This window comes from Aethalodelphis obliquidens, unplaced genomic scaffold (genome assembly GCF_003676395.1).
Source record: "Aethalodelphis obliquidens isolate GAN/ISIS:26980383/991018 unplaced genomic scaffold, ASM367639v1 scaffold4, whole genome shotgun sequence".
NCBI lineage: Eukaryota > Metazoa > Chordata > Mammalia > Artiodactyla > Delphinidae > Aethalodelphis > Aethalodelphis obliquidens.
The window spans coordinates 52,341,628-52,361,442 of record NW_020837948.1 but is presented as its reverse complement, the minus strand read 5'-3'; the positions used below and the strand labels follow the sequence as shown (position 1 = coordinate 52,361,442).

Below are 19,815 nucleotides of genomic sequence, written 5' to 3'. Positions count from 1 at the left end.
TCGTTTAGGTGGTTCTCTGAATCCCCTCTCCTTGTGTACCCCAAAACAATGGTCTCCTGCCTCTTTGGCAGGTCCAGATTTTTTCCTGGACTCCCTCCCGGCTAGCTGTGGCGCACTAGCCCCCTTCAGGCTGTGTTCACGCAGCCAACCCCAGTCCTCTCTCTGGGATGTAGCCTCCAAAGCCCGAGCCTCAGCTCCCAGCCCCGCCCGCCCCGGCGGGTGAGCAGACAAGCCTCTCAGGTTGGTGAGTGCTGGTCGGCACGGATCCTCTGTGCGGGAATCTCTCTGCTTTGCCCTCTGCACCCCTATTGCTGCACTCTCCTCCGAGGCTCTGAAGCTTCCCCCTGGCCAACCCCTGTCCCCGCCAGTGAAGGGGCTTCATAGTGTGTGGAAAGTGTTCTCCTTCACGGCTCCCTCCCAGAGGTGCAGGTCCTGTCCCTATTCTTTTGTCTCTGTTTTTTCTGGTTTCTTTTGCCCTACCCAGGTACATGAGGAGTTTCTTGCCTTTTGGGAAATCTGAGGTCTTCTGCCAGCGTTTAGTAGGTGTTCTGTAGGAGTTGTTCCACATGCAGATGTATTTCTGATGTATTTGTGGAGAGAAAGATGATCTCCATACTGTTCTGCCATCTTGAAGGTCTCTGGCCCAGGATTGTATTCTTTTAATCCTGGTTACTTAAGCAAAGTATTATGTTTGTGAGATTCATCCATGTTGTTGCATATAGCAGGGGTTTATTAATTTTCATTGCTATGTAGTACAGTATTTCATTGTATGACTACACTACAATTTACAGTATTTATCTTTTACTATTGGTGGACATATGGGTGCCCCCCCTCAAGTTTTAGTTGTCTTTTGATGCATATACATATGCATTTCTCTTGGGTATGTACCAAGAATAAAATTGCTGTACCATAAGGTATGAATATGTTCAACTTTAGTAGGTAAAACCAAACAGTTTTCTAAAACTATTTTATCAGCATACACTCCCATCCACAGCATAGGGATTTCAATTCTTCCATATTCTGACTACTGTTTGAAATTGTCAGTCTTTTAAAAATTAACCATTCTGGTGGATGTGTTTTGGTATTTCACTATGGTTTGAATTTGATTTCCCTGGTGATTAATGAGCTTGATACATTCTTTTATGAAGTGCCTGTTTAGGTCTTTGCCATTTTTTCTATTGGGTTGCCTGTCTTTTTCTTACTGATTTGTAATATATTTTGGGTATGACTTCATTGATGGATATATGTATAGCATATAGCTTCTCCTGCGTGGTAGACTGACTTTGGTTTTCCTTACCGGTATCTTCTAATAAACAGAAGTTTTTAGTTTTAATGTAAGCTAATTTATGAATCTTTCCTCTATGGTTTTTGCTTTTTGTAGCCTGTTTGAGATAATTGTCTACTATAAGGTCATGAAGATAGTCAATGTCCAGTGCTGTTCAATAGAACTTTTTGCAAAGATGTAAATGTTTTTATCTGTACTGTCCAATGGAATAGTCACTAGCCACATGTGGCTGTTGAGCCCTAGAAATGTGGCTGGTGTGACTGAGGACCTGAATTTTAAATTTTGTTTTAATATTAATAAATTTAAATAGCTACATGTGGCTGTTAATTGTGCTACTGGGCAGCTTTGTTATCTAGATGATTTATTATTTTACCTTTCAGATTATTTTGGTGAGCCACTGGGAACTGCTTTTTGTTTATGGTATGAAGTATGGGTCAAATTTCATTTTTTTCATGTGGATATTTGATTGGAACAGGACCATTTATCAAAAGATTGTCCTTTCAACAGTACTCTGTCACCTTGATTACATGTTAAGTTTCCACATATGCGTAGGTCTGTTTCTGGAATCTCTGTTCTATTCAGTTGTCTGCCTTTGTACCAATACCACACTATCTTTATTACTGTAGGTTTATATTAAGTCTTGATATCTAGTAGAGAAAGCTGCCTAATTTCATTCTTCTTTTTCTTAGGTAGTCTTAAGTTTTATAAATTTAAACTTTATAAGCAGCTTGCCAATTTCCACAAAATCATGCTGGGATTTTGGTATTAAATTGGATCTAGAGATCAATTTGAAGAGAGTGGAAATTTTTACAATATTGACTCCTCCTATTCATGAATATGGTATATTCCTCCATTAATTTAGTTTAAAATTTTTTCCTTTAATATTATTTTATAGTATTCTACTTATAGCTCTGACATATCTTTTGTTGAATTTTCTTAGCTTCTTGCTTTGTCTAGGGCCTCCAGTACATCGTTGAATAGAAGTGGTGATATGGGTATTTCATTCTCAATTTCAGAGGAAAAACTTTCAATATTTTATTTTATTTATTTATCTTTACTGAAGTATAGTTGATTTATAATGTTGTGCCAATCTCTGCTGTTTGCATTAGGTTTTATTTTAGGTATTCTTTTTTTTTTTTCAAATAAACCAAATATTTTATTTTTTTGTTATCCTTCAAAATTCTTCAAATCCAAATGTTTACATTTTTATATAATAGGTATACTTTATCTGATTAAGAAAGTTTCTTCCTATTCCTAGTTTACTCAGTGATTTTGAGATGTTAATTTTTTTAATCAAATGCTTTATCTGCATCTTTTGAGATGATCATATGATTTTTCTCTTTTATTCTTTGATATGGTAAATTACATTGATTGATTTTCAAGTGTTAAATCAACCTTACATTCCTGGAAAAAAAATACAATTTGGTTTTAATACACTGTCCTTTTAATATATTGCTTGATTTAATTTGTTAATATTTTGCTTAGGACATTTTCATCCATATTCATAAGAGAAATTGGCATTTTTCTTTCTTATAGTGTCTTGTCAGTTTTAGATATCAAGCATATGTTACCCACATAAAATGGGTTGGAAAGGGATCTTATTTTTCTATTCTCTGGAGGAGTTTATGTTATGTTGGTGGTATTTTTTCTTTAAATGTTTGGGAGAATTAATCAGTAAAGCCATCTGGGCCTGGAGTTTTCTTCATGGTAAGGTTTTTAATAAAGGATTTGATTTTTTTAATAGATATGATATTATCCAGCTGTCAGTCTCATTGTGGCTCCTTTGAAGGTAGTCTTTCTTTTTCTCTGGATGTTTTCAGGATGAACTTCTTGGTTTTTTAACTATTATATATCTATGCATTATAATCTTTATATGTATCTTCCTTGAGATTTATGGTTCCTTTTGAATCAGTGGCTTGATGTTTTTCATTGGCTTTTGAAGTTTCTTGGCCATTTTCTCTTTAAATATATTGCTTCTGCCCCAGGATCTCTATCCCCTCTTGATGACTCCAATTACAGGTATTTAGACCTCCTTACCATATCTCGTATGTCTGTTAGACTCGTCCCATGCCATCCCCCCAGCCCCCCACACACACTTTTGCTTCTCTGTGCTTCATTCTGGATTTTTTTTTCTGACCTGTCTTCCAGTTTCATCTATGTAAATCTGCTCTGAAAGCCTTTCATTGAATTCCAGATTTGAGTTATAGTATTTTCAGTCTAGCGTTTTTATTTAATTCATTAAAAAAATCCCAGTTCCCTACCAAGATGCTCAAGCTTGTCTTACATGCATTAATAGAAGTCTGAAGTCAATGTCTGCTAACACTTTTATCTGGTTCATGTGGGTTGTTTCTATTGTCTGTTTTATCTCTTGGGTTTTGGTCAAGTCTTTTCATTTATATAAGTTTAATAGCTTCTTTTTATTAGGAGCCAGATGTTGTGCATATAAAAAGTTTACAGGGGTAATTTAAGGCTCTGTGACATGTTGTTTTTCTCCAGAGAGGATTTTTTTCTGCTTCAGGCAGGCAGCTAGCTTAAGACACTAGCAATTTCTGCCTATGTTGATCCAGCTAAGGACTGAGATGTTTTGAAGCTGGGCTTCAGTTGCTATATGGGCTGGTCTGTTTTCAATACCCTTAGTTTTGAAGTGTAGTCCTTCCAGATCTCATTCAAAATCTTCATGTGCTTACCAGGGCCTCTCTTCCTTAGTAGACCCTGAACTTTCAGAATCAGCAGTTGCAAAGGAAAAGGCAGCTCCAAATGCCAGGCTCACTTTGCTGAGCTTCCTTCTTCTCCATATTCTTTGTCCTACAATTCCATGTTTTTGTAACTCTGATGCCTTCAAACAGATGTTGTTAAATTTTTTCCAGCTTGCCTAGTTCCTAGTAGGAACCATGCTCATATAGAACTCATATGAGCTGGGGCTTTGGAAGATGGTTGGGAGGAACTGTTTGGAGTTGTCAGTGGGGAAGGATCACTCCTGTCCTACCTCCAGGCACTGAGTTTCTATTTGAGAGGGCTCCAAGGGAAAGAGAACTTAGGGGCTGTCAGATATTACTCAGGACAAGAGTTAAAGGATTCATGCTGAGAAGAGGCTAAGGAAGTTGGAGAGCTTGGGGAGGGGCGAGTTAATATAAAAGTGTTTATTTTTTTATTTTAGGATAGGTTGGTTGAACTAGATGACATCTAAGTTTCCGTGTAATTTGAAATTCTAGGATTCTATTAAATGAGCTGGGCTTCCATTTAGGTTAATTAGAAGTTTAATTAGAACTTAAAATTTCTCCTATAGAGATAAGGAGGCTTATCATCATAAAGAAAACTTCTGGGTTTTAATTTCAGCACAATAGCTCCCAGTTGTAAATTGCTGAACCAGCTTCTTTCTGTAATGCACAATGGGATTCTAAAATCTTAAGTCTAAAGGGAACCAGTTGCAATATTATCTGCTAGGAATTTACTGTTCTGTGGATCATTGTGTAGTATACACATGGAAACTGCCTCATTTCCTCATATCTTATACTGTATTATGTTTTTATTATTTCTTTTATACAGTCTACAGGTTCTGGGTGTTTCTCTGCTCACGATGTAAGTGCCTCCACTCATCTAACCTCTCCTGGGTCTCCATGCTCATTATCTTCTGTCCTTTTCTCCCCTTTGTTTCCCACTGCTCCCTCCATGCCACACTTTTCACTATGCTGTCTAGAATTGCTCTTCCATGGTAGAAAGAGCTTCCAACATTCTCAGCCTTTCCACTGAATATTCCTTTCAGCTATTGTCCTCAACTGAATCCTGGCTCTCCCAAGAGGATCCTGCTGCTCCTGCAGCCTTCTCTTTCCTGCATATCTCAGACTGCCTTTTTGGCTCATGACTCCTTCTTCCTTGTGTAAAATCTCCAGCTCCTTTCAGGTCAGGGCTGATCTACTGTCTACGCTCTTGACTGCTCTCATGTACAGCTTCCTAGGACTCCCCTTCGTTCACTTACTTGTGGATTCCTACTCTAGCAGTCCCCCGACTTCACTGAGTCCTTCAGTCAATTCACCCCTCTACTTTTTACTGTTAACACCTCTGCACCTCAGTGTCCTCACATCTCTCCAGACCCAGTGTAGGTTCCATGGCCTGGGTCAATAATCATGCTCTTTCAAACTTTTTATCATCTTGTATCTCTCTTATGTTGTGCCCATATCCAAGCAACTGAACATCCCTGTGGAAAAAATCACACAAACACATTGTCAAGGCTCACTTCAAATTGATGACCACAAATCTCAAAAGGATGTGTAGAACTACCAGGTCATTCAATGCCACTCCTCTAGTAAATTCACATTCCCACTCCTCAAGGGCACTATTTCACACTGTTTCCTCTCACAGCTCAGCTTCTCTTCCCCACTCTTATCTCACAGTGAGAATAGATATAATCAGGGGAGAGCCCCTCATCTTCTCAGCACCAGTGCTTGAGCCTACTGACACCTGTACCCACACACTCTGCCTTAACTCTTGTTACCATGGGAAAAGTGGAACTACCCCTTCCCAACACTAAGCTCTGCTGTGCGCCCTGGGCCCTAAACCCTCTTCCTTCTCAAGGATGTGACTCTGGCAGTAATGCCCTATTCCTCTAGCATCATCATGTCTCCCTGCCACCCTGCCACAGGATCCTTCTACTGCTTTACAAGCACCTTTATTTTCACCCATCTTGAGAAACTTTCTCTTCAAAGATTATGAATAGGCAGTTCACAGATAGGTACAAACAAACATCTTAAATATTTGAAAAGGTACTCAAGCCCACTCACAAAAAGAGTAAAGCAAATTAAAACTATATTGAAAGGACCTTTTCACCATACCATGTCAGCAAAGATATAAAAGTTTGAAAACATAGTAATGAGAAGAGTATGGCGGAAAGCGTATTTTCACACAGAGAAGTGGGAGAAAATAGGTACAACCTCAATGGAGGTCAATCTGAGTATATCTAGAAAAATTACCAAATGCATATGCCATTGGACCCAGCAGCCCCACTTCTGGAGTTCATCCTGTATTAGACCTACAAGCGTTAGAGTGCCTCCAGGGCTTTGTGGACCTTCTGTGTCTACATTCTCTTCCTAAGTGGTTCTACCCACTTCCTTGTCTTTTAAGTACCTTTTATACTCCAGTGACTCTAAAGTCAGACCTTCAACTGAGAGATTCCTGAGCGCTCCGGACTAGCTCATCTCAACAGTCTACATGATGATAGTTTGATGGTATCTCAAACTTAAGGTGGCCCAAGTAGGATTGATTCTTCTTCCTCCTCCCTAAATCCACTCCTCCTCTCACCAAGCCTTTTTAATTTCATTAAATGACTCCACTACCCTCCCTGTTTCTCGGGCCAAGAAAACTAACAACATCTTTGATTTCACTTAATCCTGAACTTTTGGCGTCTATTTATTCCTTGACTTTATTCCATTTTTAACTTCTTTCAACTTGAAGATTTGACATTGCTTCTCACTCTCCAATTTCTGTTTTAAACTTCCTCTTTGGACTTGAGACAAGTTATAGTTTTCCAGGCTAAGAGATTGATTCCTCCTGTCCATGATACTGGCTTGTTATCTCTCCCTGCCTTGGCTGCTTCTAACTACCTCTCCCAGTCCTACCTGGTGACCTTCCTTCCTCTGGCCACCACCTTGCTTCAAGTTTATGGGGAAAGCTCAGAGAATGCCAACCAGAGTCTTAAGTGACTGATATGGAAAACTTAGAATGCCAGTGTATTAATTTATAATTATGTGTTGTAACTGCCATGTGAATGGGAAAGCTGGTGTCAGCTAATCAGCATTGAGGAAGATTATTGGAAGCCACTTTATAATCAGAATATTATATGGTGAGTCTAGAAATCTCAGCAAAGAAGAGTTAGATAATTTTAAAGGTAACAAATAGCTCGGTGTGGCCAACTCCACCATGCATATTTCTGCCAATAGACTAGTCACTTTGTCATCTGGTCTAATAGAATATAGGGTTCATGAGAGCAGAGTCCATATCTTTTATGCTCACCATTAAATCCAATACTTAGCCTGTGGATGACTATGCCCAGAGTTCCCTGTCCTGGATGGTGCTACATGAGCACTGCCAAACTCTGCTCTCTGTTTCCCATTTTCCCCTGATCTCTGCTAATTCTCTCTCTTCTGTTGACACATTCTTTCTGAATCATTCAAACCAGAATTGTGCTCTCTCCACTTTGAGCCTTAGATATTGTCTTTTAAGGTAACTTTTGTACAAATTTAATCCCAAACACTTAGGGTTGATTTCACCAGTTTAATTATGAGGTTCTGCCTCACTGTCACCTAAACTACTCATTGGCCTAATTGTGCATCAGAAGCTAGAAGCATAAGACATCTACTCATACCCATGGATTTCCACCTGTTAATCTTTGAACACTGCTTCATAATCCATGGATGTTTAAATATGAATGCCTTAAGATCTTTCTAAAAATGTAACTAATCTTAAAGAATAGAGATTTACCACCAAAAAAATGTGCCACAAAATCTGAAGGCAACAAGAATATAGTTGACTTTTTTGATAGGTAAAACTAGAACAAAAAAAAATAGGTATGATAATGAGTTAAATGTATGATATTTTGTAAGCTTGATAAGGATACTTTAGTAGAAGCAGATGAAGACTACTAATTTACAGAAGATTTGCAGTTGCATTGTTGTTGCAACAATATAATTGGGTTCCAATTATAATTATTATTATGATTAGACTAATGAGATACATTTTTTAATATGAAAAAAATTCATTCAAGGGTTGTTCTTACCTTTCATATGTAGAAGAATCTGAGTCATAAAGCATCACTATCTACACATGCCAGGACTTTTGTGGTACCTGAGAAGAAGATAATAAGCCCCTTGGAGCCAGGGATAATTGCTCAGACCGGGCTGTGGGTTACCAAAACCTCCTGCGGGAGAAGAGTGTATCTCTCAAGGTGGAGGGGCTCTCTCATCAGACGGCAGTTAACACTCATCAGAGTTCCTGTGGGGAACCAAATGCAAACTGGCAGCCAAGGAAGTGTACACAGGACCATCTTCCTCTGTTCCAGAGGACAAGGACCATGTGTGTTTCATTCTCCACAGCTTTCCCTGTACCTAGCCAAGTGCCTGGCACATAAGAGGCTCTTGCTAAATATTTACTAAATAGTATGAATGATGACATTATATATTTTACAGCTTTTATTTGTTGTTTATTGCAGTATAACAAATTACCCCAAAATATAGTGGCTTAAAACATTTGCTACCTTCCATTTTCTGTGGATCAGGAAAACAGGCATGGTCCTCTTGTTCTGGGTCTGTCACAGGGCTACAGTGGTTCCCAAGGCTCGATTAGGGAGGATCCACTTTCTAGCTCACTCACATGATGGTTGGCAGGACTCAGTTTCTCACAGGCTGTTGGATGGAGGCCTCCCTCAGATCCTTGCCATGTGGATCTCTCCATAGAGCATCTCACAATGTGGCAGCTTGCTCCATCAGAGTGAGGAGGTGAGAGGGCAAGAGAGAGAGAGAGACAGAGAGAGAGAGAGACAGAGAGAGAGAGCTACTACTGTAGAGGTCAGAGCCTTTTGTAGCCTAATCATGGAGGTGATATTCCCTCACTTTGGCCACATTCTGTTCATTATAAGCAAGTCACTAGATCCAGCCCACATGCAGGGAGAAGGGATTGCACAAGGGAATGAATACCAGGAGATAAGGATTATTGAGCCATTTTAGAAAGCTGCCTACCAAACCTTGAGTTTCTTTAAATGATGACATTCTCAGAAAAAGAATATTAATTTTCATATGTCTTTAAAAATTGAATTAAATATGCCATAGTTATTCAGAAACATTGGTTCATTTTTTTCCCCTGAAAAAAAACCCACAAAGGTCAATACCAATAAGTACAGCACCTGTTTTGACCATATTTTAAAAAATATTTCCAGATTGTTACATTGTAATAAATAATGACCTTCTGAGAATTCAAAGACCCAAATACAAGGGAGTGTATTGCAGCAGGCTTAATCAGTGTTTAGTGATGATGAAATGTAGAATCGAAAAGCCAAGGATAGAAATCAAATTGCGTTTCTGCAGAAAGATCCTCAACAATTGAAAAACTGCTCTATAAAACTAAAGAACAGCTTGATGATTTAGAAAATAGAAACTGCAGAAATATTCTGTAGATCCTAGTTATGTCCCCACTGCTTATTAGCTTGCCTGTTTGAGAGCAAAGAGGAAGGGCAACAAAAAGAGATTCAAATTAGTGAATTTTGCTCTGGCCCTGAGCCACACTGGCTTAGGACTATTAATGCTAAGTATATCCTGGACTAAAAATAAATCTTCTGCCCCTTTATTTTCAAGTAACTTTCCTCCTTCATATCCAAACCAGAACACAGACACATATTATTAATTTATATCGAGACTTATTTGATGGATTCTTTAATGAATGGAGTTTGATGTTCTGATATGGTAAAAATTATTCATTATATCCACAGTAATGTTATTGTTTTAAAATAACATAATCAAATTAGTCACCTCAGCAAGTTCAGGAATGCTAATTGTATATGTATAGAATAATAGATCAATGACAGACTGGCAACACTTTAGCAAAAGCCACTTCTAGATACTTAACCTATGACCAGGAAATGTCTTAGCCTAGCAATAGATTATTCTAATATGTCTGGCCAATAAAACTCATACTATTAAGAGTTTTCATTAGATTTATTTGCATTTACAACTATAGGAATGAAGATGGTACCAGCAGCTATATTCTCCTCTTATTTGAAATCCAACTCATAGAAGCAAGATGCTTAACCCCTCTATAAGATTGCTTAGATCTGTAGTGAAATTAGAAAGGTCATGGGCTTTGCAATTAGACAGACATCAGTCTCTGCCTAGTTTCTTGATAGCTGTGTGACCTTGAGTAACTTACCTAACTTCCCTGGAAACTCAGTGTCCTCCTATATAAAATGGGAGAAATGACGGTGATGATTATGGTGATGATGATGATGATCACAGCTAACATGTGTTAAGTGCTTATTATGTACCAGGCACTGCGTTATTTTTATGTGCACTAGTTCATTCACTCCTCATAGTAACCCTATGAGGTATAAGTGCAATTCTTATCCCATATATGTCCTATCACACACACACACACGCGCACACACACACGTGTGAATTCTTTCCATCTGTCCATTACATGGTGGTTTTACCATTTTCAGCGTATCTATCCTTACCCCAGAACCATAATCACAGATTTTGGCTAGACTCTGACTCTCTTCTAGTAAAAGAGGCAAATTCCTTGTGGAAGCTTATAGCCCCACAGATTATTAGGGACTGTTTTTGCTTTCTGTACCATGGTGGTTCTTTTCTGCTATAGGTTCTCAATGCTTTTTTCTCTATTCCTAATACTTCTTTTCATAATGACTTCTTTGGTGTGAATAACCTTGAATTCATATGTCTTATTTTCACCTTTGGGGCCTGTGTGTGTGTGTGTGTGTGTGTGTGTGTAGAGAATTACCATTGCTATTATAGCTTGCTTGTATTAAACAAGTTCAGTTGTTTTTGGTACAATATCCAGGAGGGAATGGTGGAGATAGACCTATCAATCACTGGAGTATGTCAGTTTCCTCCATCTCTCATTTACTATCCAGATCTGGGGTTTTTTAACATGAATCCAAAGTCTGTGCTTTTTCTAATATGTAGTTAACAATCTGAATGACAGGTTCTTTATAGTACCACAATAATCCCGTCCATTACATTACTTAATTTATGGGAGTGCTAACACCAAAATCGATAAACATTATTTCTGACATGTCAAGAGTGTTAATGGTGTGATTAAAAAAGAAAAAGACTCAAAAATCTCTCTGCACAGAATCCTTTGATATACTGTTGTTGAGGCATACCTACCCAAAGCTGCGATATGGAAGACTTAAATCATTAAGACTTCGTCAACTTTAAAAATGTGTGTCAGAAGCTATTTTTAGCCACACGAATCTTTTATGCCATATTGTGGAATTCTGTTAGCAGATAGAGGGAGAGACTGTATGTCTCAGAGAAGATTGTCTCAGGTTGTTTTGAGACATATCAACAGTTGCTAAGGAACCGTCGCTAATGCTTCTGGGAAATTCTATAATATTTCACTTAGAAATCGGGAGAAATTTTTATAGAGCAAAGCTTCTTAGACAAGGAAAGCATATGAAGGGTGATATTAGGGAACAGCTTCAAACTGGTAAAAAGTATTTTAAAGTTTCCTAGAAGATTGAGTTTAAATGGGGTTTCTCAGCACCATATAATCGCCTCTTACAGAATCCTGGAAGCTTTCATTTACATCTGATTTTAGAACAAGTAGCATTTTAAAATCTGGTCACATTTTAGTTTATTTTCCGTGATTGATGTCTTAAAATGGAGATAAGCACTTCTTTTCACACAGAGAATTAATTAGCATGCTAGGGTGGTGGTTCCACTGATTCTCTTCTCTTTTACTGAAACGCTATATTAATAGTAAGCACTTAATAGGCACTGACTGTTTACTAGGTTCTACAAAGATATAGTCTTGGCATGTAATGGTTTTAAAACCCAAATAGTCCTCTCTGATTAGCTGCGGCATTGTCGATAGTGAAGAGACTTTCGTCAGCCACTTTCACTGAGGCTTATGTTGCTGGGGGAGTCAGGCTAGCAGCCTAACAGCCAACTCAGTGCACCATCCCGGTGAGGACCTGCCGCATATCAACATCCTGTTACCTGTGGTCTGCCTGGCCACAGAGAGAAGGTTTGCTCCATACAGAAACATTACTTTTAGACAAGCTGATTTGGTCTGTTTGGTCTACATGCTTCATTACTTCCAGGCTTATTAGAGTCTGGGGAAAATGTAGCAATAATTCATTTTTTCTTTTTCGCTCTCGTTCACGAACATTAAGTGAACACGTGTCATAACCAAGGAGCTGTGGTTAGTGCTGGGGTTAGGACACATTTAATATACAGTCCTTGTCCTCAAAGAACTTATATTCTGGTGAGGAGAAAATTCTGTGAACAAGCAATTGCAAAACAGTAGGATAAGACTCACCATGAAACTGTGTAAGGAGCTGAGGAAGGAACAAGTGCAGTTTTTCTGCCTGGGCAAAGGACTCATAGATGGAGTTGAATAGGAGTATGTTTGTCATACACACGGGGAAGGGGGTGAGAGGGAGCAAGCAGTGTACAAAGGGTTCCACAGGCATGAGCAGAAAGCAGGCTTCCGTCAGCCCTTGACGCTGGTGCCTGGAACCCCAAGAGAGGCTCAGAGATAGAGCAGGACAATGCACAGAGGCCCTGCCATTAAAGGCTTATTCTTTCAACATATTAAACCCTCCTCCCCTTTTTTGGTTAGAAGACCACTGCAGTGGGCCAATTATAACAGGGATGGAAGAGAATGTAGACTGTGAGGAAGGAAATAACATTAGAGGGAAATATTAGGAGGGAAAATATGTATGACTTGATGAAGGCATGGGGGCGGGGGTGCCGGTTAGGGAAATACATGACCCAACCTTCCTCCAACACATAGAACTTCTTCCTCTCGTGTTCTGCCTCTCTCTATGGCCCTTTCTGTGCTCCACGCTACTTCGTGACTCCAGGCCTGTTCTCCTGTGGTTCTCTTTGTCTGGAACACTTTCCCACCTGGCCTAGTGATCTTCTCTGAGCTAGCATGGCTTGCCCTTTTGATGCCTCTGCATTTCTCTATTTAGGATACCAACTGGAAACTGTTCAATGAGGTATCTCTCCTACTTACGTACAACCTCTTCCACAGTAGCGGCTGTGTTTTGTTTTTATTTGTGTAACATGCATAAGCAGGGTGTTAACCTTTGTGTAAGTAAGAGCTAATAAATGTTCATTGATGTGAACTGGTCTGATAGAGTTTGGTTGTTTTTTTTTTTTTTAAACTACTATATATGTTTTTTGCCTTCAGGTTGCAGATGGGGTGCCAAGGGCAGTAATAATTTAGAAAACACCCAGATGTCAGATAATCACAAGGACAGGGCAAGCCAGGCAACATGTCTTGGTGTTGCCACTTGTCTTGGTGTCTGTTCATTCTGAGGTTTTTCCAACAGTCGGAGAAGCCAAGAGCCAAGGCAGCATCAGGCCATTTGACTGGACTCAGAATGTACAATGTAGAGATGGTTCAAGGACCTGATGCTGGCCGTGTAAGATGTAGACATGCAAAAATGTAGATACAAACAAATAAAGTGAATTCTAGCTAAGTATCAGATGAATGATTCAGACTGTTATGTGCTAGAGGACTATAGAGGAGATGTGGAAGGCCAATAGCCCTTGAGTATATAGTCAGCAAATTCAGCATAATGCTGAGTCTGAAGACCTGAGTTTGCATGCCAATCAGAATATTCACCAAAGAAACATTTTGCTAGTCTTTCAGTGAATGTTGACAGAGAAGCTTGTGTCAAAGTTGCATTAAATGTCATGCTTGAAGTAGGCCAAATTGTGAACCTGAATAGTGCATTTCTTTCTACGTTAGAGAAGCAGAAGCTATCAGAGAACACAGACACGTCTGTGATGGTTTGATTAGTACCCTCTCCCCAGGTTTACAGAAAGCACCACAATATTCTTGATGATTCTGTGCTTGTTTTAGCTGAAACCATCTAGTCAGACAAATCACTGGTCATCACAAAGTCCACAATACAAACAATGGCATGGAGCGTGTTTTGTTGCGAAAGTAAAGGTTCCTTGGATGTATGGAGGAGAACTCAGAATTATTAATACTAGACACCTGCCTAAGACCAGCCCATTGAACACCATATACAGTTGACCCTTGAACAACGCAGAGTTAATTCATGCATAACTTACAGTCGGCCCTTGGTGTCCACAGTCCCACCACAGCCATGGGTTTAACCAAGCATGGACCATGTAACAGTATTTACTATCGAAAAATACCTGCGTGTAACTGGACCCATGCAGTTCAAACCCACATTGTTCAACAGTCAACTGCATATGGAGTCATGATAAATATCTGATACTAATTTTCCTCTGACGTGGCAAGACAGGATGTAGTTAGTGATGCATCAACTTCCCAATTTAAGAATGGAACTAAATAGAGTTCTTATCACAAGGAAAAAAATTGTTTTGTTTTTGTTTTTTTTCGTATCTATATGAAATGATGGATGTTAACTAAATTTATTATGGTAATCATTTCACAATATATGGAAGTCAAATCATTATGTTATACACCTTAAACTTATACAGTGCCATACATCACTTATATCTCATTAAAATTGGAAAAAAAAAGAATGGAACAAAATAAATGAGAAGTAGTATTACACAGTGATTAAGAATATTTGATTTACTGCCAAACTGCTTAGATTCAAATGCTGGCTTTTCAAAACCAGTTGTGAAGCCCCGAGCACGGTAATAATTCTCTTTGTGCCTCAGTTTCCCCATCTGTAAAATGATGACAATAGTAGTACATACTTCATGGAATTGTTACATGGATTAAATAAAATAATAAATATAAAATGTTTAGAATAGATTGTAGCACATAGTATGCAATCACACAATAAATATTAGCTATTATTGTTATTAATGATCTTATCTCAAGTTGATGATAAACATAGTCTCTATGAATTCATTCACCAAATTCAAAATTAACCTTACTACGTGGCTAGTATGAGACATAAGCTCAAATAACAAATATCACTATACTTAAGTAGAAATAAATTCATGTTATTTTGCCATCCAACAGTCATCATGGGGTGGATGATCTGATAGTGATTATCACTTTATGGAACTCTGTCACTGGGGTAAATAGCGACCCACATGGAGATTACCCCAGGCTCTGGGAGGTCGAAGATATTCTTCAGAATTTCAAAGCATATCAACTGCGAGGTTGCATAGGTATGAGTGGAAATGGACATGCCAGGATAACAATCAGGACACATTGTTCCCTCAGGTTTCTAAGAAAACAAGTATCAAGCTTAAGAAATTCTATCACCCCATCTCCGATACAGTCCAAAGAATAGTCTTGTAATTTGTATGCCATCTACTTGGTTTTAACAAAGCATTTGAGTCTGGTGAGCACATTGGTAGGTTAGAAAATACTGCGAAGACAGTCTGCGTGTGGAAGTTTATAAGCATCATTTGTTTACTCTGCAAGGAAGTGATGGTGAGAGTTATAGATGCAGACAGATAGCAAATATGTTTACAGTGACTAATAGCACCAAACAAGCCAGCACATGTATACCATTATTGTCAGCTATTTTTTTAATTTGTTTGTTTGTTTGTTTTAAGATGCCCTTTGTCGCCTTCAAAGATTTCGATTCACGTATTAACATGAAGGTTAGGTCAGATAAGAATGCATCTAATCTCTGCCGTATGTAGATGGCAAAAGCAAATTATTATTTGGAATATAAACAACCTTATTACGTATTGTCCGCATGCCAATGACTGCACACAGGTGTCTCACAGTCAGAATGATGAATAACAGTGGTTGGGTTGGTTTGCTTAAGTTGTGCATCACTTTGGTCATATTATCAATCTCCAAGAAGAGAAAGATTCTCTGAAATTTCTCTGGACCACCCCTGAAAGTTAGAGATAAGTTTCATCATATCAGTGGCATCATCTTTTGCAATCAACCAGCAATAGCCACCAAACAGAGATTTAGTGGTAGTGTGTATAAAAGGCACTGTGATAGACAGCACTGTTCGGGAAACGGAAATCTATAGCATGGTCTCCTTTTCCAAAGATGGGGCAATAATGCACAGATTACACAGCAGAATTAATTAATAATAAGTTATAAAATGAGGTAACTCTTAAGAGGTGCTGCAGGCAGTATATGAAAAAGCACCGGATCACTGATAGAGATATAAGAAGAAAGTTTGTTTATTGTAAGCTGAAATGGTTCTGGAAAGACTTCTTGAAAAGAGAGAGATAGAGATGGAAGTGGAGATGGAGATGGGGAGAGAGAGAGAGAGAGGGAGGGAGAGAGAGGGAGAGAGAGAGGATTATTCTAGGTAGGTGGGACCAGCACAGACATGAGGAAACACAAGGTATACTGAGAGTAGAGAGCAAACCCAATTAATGACAGTATAAACTACATGAAGAGCCAGGTTACTAGGAATTGCATACCTTTGAGGATATGCAATAGCAGGTTAGGGTGTGACAAGACACGGGATAACTGTGAGTCTCTAGGATATGAACAGCAGAAGAATGTTCATATGAACAATGAAGCCTTCACTCTTGTCTGTGATTAGGGTACCCTGATAGAAGATAAGCCTAGAAAAATATTAATAGTCTGATGCCAGTTTGCAGGGAAACTGAATAGAGAGAGGGCCGTGCAGTTCAAACTTTATAGGTTTGGATTTTTTACCTAAGGGTCACAAATCCCCAAGCTTCAGGATATATGTGAACCCCTTGAATCATAGGCAAAAACTTGTGCATTGTTCTTATTGGATATTGAAAGACATTCATGCTCCCTGCCTCCAAATTAAGCTTCACTTAATAAGTAATGGATAATAAGGAATGATTTTGAGCAAGAGTGACATAAAATTGGTAATTGGGATGATGACTCCGGTATCTGTACAGGGTGAGGGACAGACTGGAGAGACTGGAGCAGAGGACTCCAGGCAGGAGGCTGCAAGCAGGCTGGAGGGACAGATGTGGCTGTGACAGCCCCATGGGTGGGACTGACAATCTTCATGGAGGTAGAGGGAAAAGGAGGTGTTTAAAGGAAAGCTCTCCTTTGGGGGATAATGTCAAAACATTTGTGGAGAAGATGGGGAAATGGGAGGTAGTGAAGTTCAAATCAGTTTCTAAAGAAATCAATTAGTTAACATTTATTTATTCAAGCCTCTTGAGTCTTCACCATGTTGATGTAAAGCCTTTCATATAAAAACTCTATTCCTGTGGCAATGAGAGCTTAGACTTACCTTGCAAGGCCTGATTGAAAAGATGTATTAAAAATAAGGACATTAGGGGCTTCCCTGGTGGCGCAGTGGTTGAGAGTCCGCCTGCTGATGCAGGGGACACGGGTTCGTGCCCCGGTCCAGAAAGATCCCACATGCCGCGGAGCGGCTGGGCCCGTGAGCCATGGCCACTGAGCCTGCGCGTCCGGAGCCTGTGCTCCGCAATGGGAGAGGCCGCAACAGTGAGAGGCCCGCGTACCGAAAAAAACAAAAAAAACAAAAAAAACAAAGGACATTAGTGAATCGTGAACTGCCAACTCATATGAATGCTGAAATTAAGATAGTTTCTTTCAAAATTACCTGATTTCAAATTTCCAGTTAAATTCGTGGAAGTTGAAATGTCTCTAAATATTTTGGATGCCTCAGTTGTTGCAGACATTTAGTTGACCAGTTGGATAACTAAGCCCTTTCACTCTCTCAATGTCACACATTCCCAAGTCATGAGATTTCAAATTTTGTAGGTGTTTCAGAAATAGAGTCCCTCATTGTCTCAGTGCAAATTAGTTTGGGTTGACCATATTTAATGAAAGAATATTAGAATTCTGAAAAATAACATATTCTAGCTGACTATACAGTAAAACAAAAAAACAAACTACCACCACCTTGTACCTTCCCCTGAGGTAATACAAAGATTTGGGGACCATCACATTAGGGGAAGATTCATATTTGCTCTTGATCACCTGAGTCAGTAAGGACAATAAATCTTCTGGGCCCTGAGTTAATCCCACCCAACTGTTTGTAGTTGAGCACATCTGGGAGGCAGAGGCCAAGTGGGAACTGTGGAGAGGAGACACTGTCTTCAAAGGTCAAAGCACTTACCTTTCTAAGCCGATTTCAAGTCAGTCCAGCTGCCACAAGTGGTCTCAAAACCAAAATGGCCTTGGCCCCATTATCTGACACAAATATGACTGTGGCAGAGCCTCTCGTCAGGGTCTCTGCTGCCTTAGCATATGCCGAAGCCATTTCCCGACAGTCTGGTGCCTTCCCTGATGCTTTCCACACAGCGGGTATATTGAGGAGCATCTCCGTGCCTACTGGGTGATTGGATGGCTCTTTGGCGGTCTCTGGTGATAAACATTAGATACGCTTTTAGAGGGAACAGCTGAATACTTGACTCCATTTGAGCAAATGCAAAAACAAACATTTGAATGAATCTGCTAAAATTCTCTGGTGTGAACTTAAGTCTGATACTGACTTCTAGCTATAACTCAGAAGGATCGCTATGTTGTTGATGTATTATATAGAGTGGCACCTTAGGGTGAATTATCTATATAGTATTTAAATATTCTCTCTCTCTCTCTCTCTCTCTCTCTCTCTCTATCTATCTATCTCTTTCTGTCTCCACCAAAACCTCACCTTTCTTCAGTGGTTCTTCTAACAGGAATTCCTAAGATGTGCCTGTGTACATGTCTGTGGGTATATATAATTGTGCTGGGTATAATTAATTTTTTGATTACCAGATCTTCATAGATATGAGCATTAAACCTCTTAATTATCACAGTTACAAATGTCCATTTGGTAACTTGCTATCTTGTGTCAGTAAGCGAATTGGACATACTGAGTTGTTATATCAAAGAGAGCTGGTATGTATGCCTCAACACTTGTATTTCCACACTGCATGCCACTAAGTACATGAGGGTTCTTTTCACTTCTGTTCTTTTTAATTCTTGGTAGAGCATGTATAATCAGTGACATAAACATCATCCATTAGTCAGTTCAGCCTTCCCTGAAGTATTAGTATTCTAAACAATCCTATTACCAAGGCATTATTTTGATACTTTATTAAAAGTCCTACAGCTCTAGCACTGCTGTACTCAAACACAGCTTTATGCAATTAGGATTATAATGGAAGCTTTATTACAATGATATATAACTTGTATCATCCTAATAAAAGTTCCTGTACATAGCAATGCTTTAATAACATTGTTTCTGTAACAATGATTCCTTAGTAATGGAGCTTCTCTCATGGCAACTTCATTATTAGGAAATGATGTCAGTAATAGAAATGCAAATAAAGATTTTGAGAGGAGCATTTGATGCATGGCTCTATTACTGACCTGCTCTCTTTTCATGCATTACATCTAATCATTATAAACCTACCATGTAGATTATAGTTTTGCTTATTATTCTCCTGTAATATTTTAGCATTTGTGTCCTTCCAAATTATCAAAATTGACTGCCATTTTAAAATAAAATTCAAGGGTTAAAATAATTTAAATTTTAATTAAATTTTGTTTCTAAAGCATTCTGAATGTTTCACAAAACCTTCCCTTTTATTGTATCAAAGATTGAGTGGACCAATAGCATTCAAACTGGGGTATGTGTACCCCTGAGTGGATATGAAGACATCCCAAAGGATATGTGGGTATAGAAAGGTTTAAAGGAATTAATATCCAGATCTTCTACTTCCATATGTACCGTCTCATAAAATCCGTCTGCCTCGAAGGCCCTTACGGAGATTTTCCTACCACACCTCCCCCTTTTGCCTTTCTCCACCGAGAAAGGCATACATCGCACCCACCCTATCCCTTACCATGGCATATTGCTCCACTCTCCAGACCCCAATCCGTGTGTGTGTGTGTGTGTGTGTGTGTGTGTGTGTGTG

The 19,815-nt window shown here is 39.0% G+C and overlaps 1 protein-coding gene across 5 annotated transcripts in view; it reads left to right on the top strand.

Moving 5' to 3' along the window:
* ATG10 (autophagy related 10) overlaps window positions 1-19,815 on the top strand; it is a 222,796-nt gene that overhangs the window by 177,817 nt on the left and 25,164 nt on the right. The gene's annotated exons all lie outside the window — the stretch shown is intronic.